Consider the following 6,000-nt stretch of genomic DNA (forward strand, 5'->3'; position numbering starts at 1 on the left):
TAAGTGCATGAGATAATGTAACTGATATCATGTGGAGATGTTGTGATTATGTCATTGTATTATTGTTTGAGAGACCAGCAATTGATTTTATATAAATATCTACTCATACATTTGTTCTATTGTCAATTAGTTTTTTTTAAAGATCGTTAGTGTTATTACTTGCTTGATCAACAGAAAAAGGAGGATAGAGCATTTTATAGTTCATTTGCATGTAGATGGTAACATTTGTATTTTGGGATAAGCATCATTGAGACAGAAATCTAACAACACAAGTTAACAAAAACTAATGTATAGAGGTCAACATATTGTGAATAACAATGAACATATGCTCACACAAAATGGCTTTAGACACTGGAATAAAATCAACCATATATGTGATACCAAGTATCAAAACCAAAGTTTCTTCATATAGCATCACAAATTTGACCCCATCTTTGACTGAAATTTAAGCACTTAACAAAAACTGTCCAAGAGAAAAACCTTGAATCACCACACTGTTAATGACAGTATGGCCAAAATAAGGCGACCTTTAATTGTGCAACATATGTTCCAATCAGTCTTCATTCTTGGTGCATGTAGTAAATTAACTTTCCTAGATATATATTTCATGTGTGAATGATAGGTTAAGTCTTTGTATACCAGACATAAGGAACTGGCATTTTTTTCAATGGAGATATGTTCAGTAGAAATAAAGATTTCTTTAAAAAAGTCACCTTGACCTATAATTTACAAAACGTTTAATTATTTTTATTTGGCAACCATCGGTATCCACGTAAGGGAACTCTACCAACACAAGCTTTAGGAGGCCTAGAATAAGAAGTTGATAATTTCTTTATTTTACATAAATATCTTAATCCAGGGTAATGTATTGATTTTGATATAAAACTACCGGTAAGAAGATATGGTATAAAAAAAACGAAGTATCCACCAGATCCAAATGATGTAGATCTAAGGAACTTTAGGTCACTGTACGGCCTTCAACAGTGAACAAAATCCATACCATATATATAGTTAGCTACAAAAGGCCCTGGCATGACAAAATGTAAAATAATTCAGACTAGAAAACTAAAGGCTTGATTTAGGTACACAATGAATATGATGGCAACCAGCAATAACCAATGAACTTCAGACTCTTGACTTGGGACAGTCATATACAGAACGTGGTCGGATTGAGCATGTTTGGGAACGCTCAACACCCCTGAACTGGAAAGTGGTGTAACAGCACAACTTGAGAACAAACAGTAAAAATCAGACAAAAGGCTTGGCTATAACACAAAGCATGAAAAAAGTACCAAAAAGACTTGAGACCACACAAAAAATTCTGATCAAAAAGTACTCATAGTTAATGAGAGCTAATTAAAAGCATCTAAGATAAACATGGGAGATAGAGTATCCTTTCCATCCATTTTTGTGTAGCCTGTTGTCCAATACTAATTGACAAACTAATTTTGTATGCAATAATGTGTGAAGGTGCACCTTTAAGAAATGATAATGTGACATCAAGTTCGGTCACATTGTCATATTTAATTGTTCTCTTGGCTTGACCTTAAAGTTCTATGCAAAAGAAATCAGTTTAAGTTTTGTCATAATGACCTAACTTGTACGGAAGTTTATTGTGTGCTTTGTTCCAAAATATGAAAAAGTTATAGATCACAGAGCTGTTTTTTTCAAGCTAAAGGTTGTTAAGAATTAGCACATCTGGGAGGATGCATTATTATGTGATAGACAGAAATCTAGATGACATTTTATTCAATTGACTATAATAAGAGACTTAAAAATTACAAGAAATAATGGGTTCACAGATTCACAGTACTATTTTCCTTGCTACCATAATACAAAATAGATGTAAATAATATTTCTTCCTTTATAATTAAATTATCTAAGTTATTCCCCTAACATGGCTACTGCTTACCCTTCCGGAGCACCTGATATCACCCCCAGTTTTTGGTGGGGTTTGTATTGCTCAGTCTAGTTTTCTATGTTGTGTTTAATGTACTGTTTTTTGTCTGTTGGTCTTTTTCTTTTTTAGCAATGATATTGTCAATTTATTTTCGACTTATGAGTGTGAATGTCCCTTTGGTATCTTTTGACTCTCTTTTAAAAAATAATCGATCACAAAATATTCTGAATTTATATGAAAACAGTCATAATAAAAAGATAAACACATAATTTTCATTATTTGAATAAAAAGTCCTACAAATGATTTGCATTCCTGCTCCAAAATTTATTTATTTTTTATCTATTATTTTATTTTATTATAGACATTGTTTTCTGCTTGTTTACGACAAAAGATAGTGGAAAACCTTCATACATTCTTAAGAGACAAAATGACCATTATTAATAAAACTTTTAGTAAGGACGTTTCTAGGAAAGTACTAAAGCCCATCACTGAAATAAGGTGACTTAAAATTAGTGACAAGAGTTTAGTTCCTTTCTCGGAATATTAAGTGAGTTGCCTTTGTATCATTTGATTCTCCAAGTGTATAATAACTTCTCTCTAATAATTGATCAATGATAATATATTTTCAGTGTTATGATACAACACATTTATCTGATGCCAAGATGCCTGCAAAATTGAAAACTAGTGTAAAGAGTGATATATGGGAGCATTAAAACCTTCCATACAAGTGGATGATGCAGAAAAAGTGACCAGATTCATGTAAACAATATAGAGATATATTAATATATATAAAATAGAGATACTGCATTATTTTTTTTATATTGATCACCTCTTAGCATTCAGTTATAGAGACTTTAAAATAAAAATTTATAGAGTAACATTTTTGCATAAGATGTTTACAAAGGAAGGCCTATACAGTGTGGTTACTCCGGGTATAGAATACACCATAATTTCAGAGGTTTTCTTACCATCTCAAGTCCATGTACTAAGAGTAATTTAGCAAATGCCAGCTGAGAAAAGTAGATGCATCTTTTCCATGATTTTTTTAACTGAAAAATATGCTACCTGTCACATTATTTCGTTCCTTCAGTTATTTTTTTCTTGGGGGATGGGGGATAATTCTAATAATGATACAAGCATAAATTTCATTTTATTAATATGTAACAGGAACTAAATTTTAAAACATGTCACTTTTATACTTTTAATCTTGTGTCGAAAAATAAGTGGTGTCACAAATTTTACACAAATGTGACTTAATATTTGAATAAGGCAGAGAGCCGTTTTATTTTTGACCATTTGCTATCATTAACTGTAATCTTCCTATATTTGTAACAATATATAGATTCAGCAACTGGTAGGAAAATATTTTCAAGTAAAGCAGATATATAATACAACTATTGTATGATTTGTCTCTGAGTAAAGCTATTGCTCACATCTTTTAGCGAGACTATATGATCTATATCGAAGGACAGCCTTCTCTTAAATGCACTAAGCTTGAGACCCCAGAGAAATATTATTGTTTTGCTATTACTAGCTTCTGACATGGATTACAGTGCTTCTAATTTTTACAATCCTTTAAAATATTTGAAAAATCAATACCTGATACAAATTTTTAAGAGCTGATCAACCAACATGGCCACCATGTCTGAATAAAGGCAACAGTAGTATGCATGTTTTAAAAAGTCATAAATCGATTGAGAGATAACAAATCCGGGTTACAAACTAAAACCGAGGGAAACACATCAACTATAACAGGAAAACAAAGGAACAACAGGAACACTGAAGTGCAACAAAAAATACATAGAAACGAACTATTTGATAACAACTGCCATATTCCTGACTTGGTACAGGACATTTTAAGAAAAAATGTCGGGTTGAACCTGGTTTTTGACTAATTTTTTTAAAAGTATAGCAATTAGAGAAAAACAAGTTCTATCTACCCTGAAAATTTGAGAATAATCTGCCAAACTGTTTTGGAGTTATTGTCCCTGAAAATTTTTTTTGTAACTTTTTGGGCATTTGCTTGCCATCCTTCCTTTGTTTCAGTAGCTTGGTTAAAAGTGTATATTGCAAAATTGATCAACATAAAAAGATGCATCCACCCTGAAAATTGGAGAAAAATCTAATTTCTTGTTTTGGAGTTATTGCACCTGAAATATAGATTTTTTCCCAAAGTTTGACAGTTAATGGCTGATATTATGAAAGCTATAGAGGCTAAACTAAAAGTATAAATCGTTAAAGGATCAGCATGACAAGATTTATCTATCCTAAATTGGAGAACAATCTGTTGACCTGTTTTGGAGTTATTTCCCCTGAAATATTCATTTTTTGCAGTTTTTTTTTATTATGAAACATAAAGGAGCTAGGTTAAAAGTGTAAAACGTAAAAATGATCAGAAGAATAAGACCTTTACAAACAGTAAAAAACAATGGAAAAGGGCTACTTTTCAGATTGGCTCAAACACACTAAAAATATAACAACAACAAAACACGAGATACCAATCTTAGCGTTGCCACAGTTACTGAAAGCTAGTTCATAGACAATTTCAACTAAGTTGTTCTCTTCTGATCAATTAGCTGGTCAAGTATTAATCCATACCTTGCTTTCAAATTTTTTGATTCGAGCGTTCCTCATGACGGAAAATCCACAAAAGTGCTTAGATAGCATCAAATTTATAGAGTGCTTTTTTCATTTTGTAGATTGCACACACAAGTCTGGTAAATTTGGCAATAGTCTTCCTTCTTCATTTTTATAGCTACAGTGTTCAGGACAATATAGTACTTCCTATAGACTTCATAGCCAATTAAAGGCATTTGACAAATATAAATATGCTATTGTGACCGTTATACTGATGCAAGAAACAAACTTTTATACGAGTTACCATCTATTCACCCAGTAAACATTGATGAACTCTCCCCAAATGAAGCTCTTTAATGCTAACATCAAACTTGTAGCAAACTTTATTTTAGAATGCTCCAATAAAACTGTTTAATCTGTCTCTTGTAGATATGAAATTGACAATACGCATGTTTACATTTAAATGTTATAATTTTGAACTAATTTTCTTATATCTGTTATCAGAAGTCCTCTAGTAATGGACTTCTGCTGTTATATATAAAGTTAAAACATTATAGTGCATCATAAGCATATTTGGCTGGCTGGATCATTATGCTAATGTTCAATGTGCATTATATTGTATATATTAAGGTTGCACTCTAATAAACTATTAATTAAATTATATAAATATGTTAATGCATTAGGTTTCTTATGTTTTTTGCAGTCAGAACAACAAACAGCAAAATAATTTGTAAATATAATTGTAAAGCTGAAAAAAATATCAGGTAAGTAAAATGTTTAACATTTGGTACCATTTTGAAGAATAAAGAAAGAAAAAACAAATACCACAGCACTGGTCTTTTCATTTAAGATTGTCATTTAATTTGTTAGCTTAGGTCGGGGCCATATAGTTTTACCCTTGTCCGTCATTCCGTCATTCCGCAACAAACAGTTATACGGATTTTTTTCTAAACGCCTTCACATTTTGGGCTGATTTTTTGTATGTAAGTCTACAATGACGAGTTACAGGTCGAGTTGACGTTTGGTTCCGCTCCACTGATTTTTGCCAAAATTACGGACTTTCGACTTTTAAAATTTCTACGCCAAATAATGGCTTCAAGATAAAAATAAGAAGATGTGGTGTGATTGGCAATGAGACAACTCTCCACAAGAGACCAAATGACACAGAAATTAACAACTATAGTTCACTACACGGCCTTCAACAATGAGTAAAACCCATACCGCATAGTCAGCTATAAAAGGCCCCGAAATGACAAATGTAAAACAATTCAAACGAGAAAACTAACGGCCTGATTTATGTACAAAATAATGATTTAGACAGCTCGCTCACAAGCAAAAAACTCTAACTGTAAATTATAAGGGCATACACTACAGGCACGGGGACACATTTTACTGCATCCACACAGAACGAGTAACAAACCCTGCAGTAAATATAAATATAAGAAGATGTGGTATGATTGCCAATGAGACAATTCTCCACAAGAGACCAAATGACACTTTTTTTGTTTAGGGGCCAGCTGAAG

The sequence above is a fragment of the Mytilus californianus genome, unplaced genomic scaffold (genome assembly GCF_021869535.1).
Source record: "Mytilus californianus isolate M0D057914Y unplaced genomic scaffold, xbMytCali1.0.p SCAF_1, whole genome shotgun sequence".
Classification (NCBI taxonomy): Eukaryota; Metazoa; Mollusca; class Bivalvia; order Mytilida; family Mytilidae; genus Mytilus; species Mytilus californianus.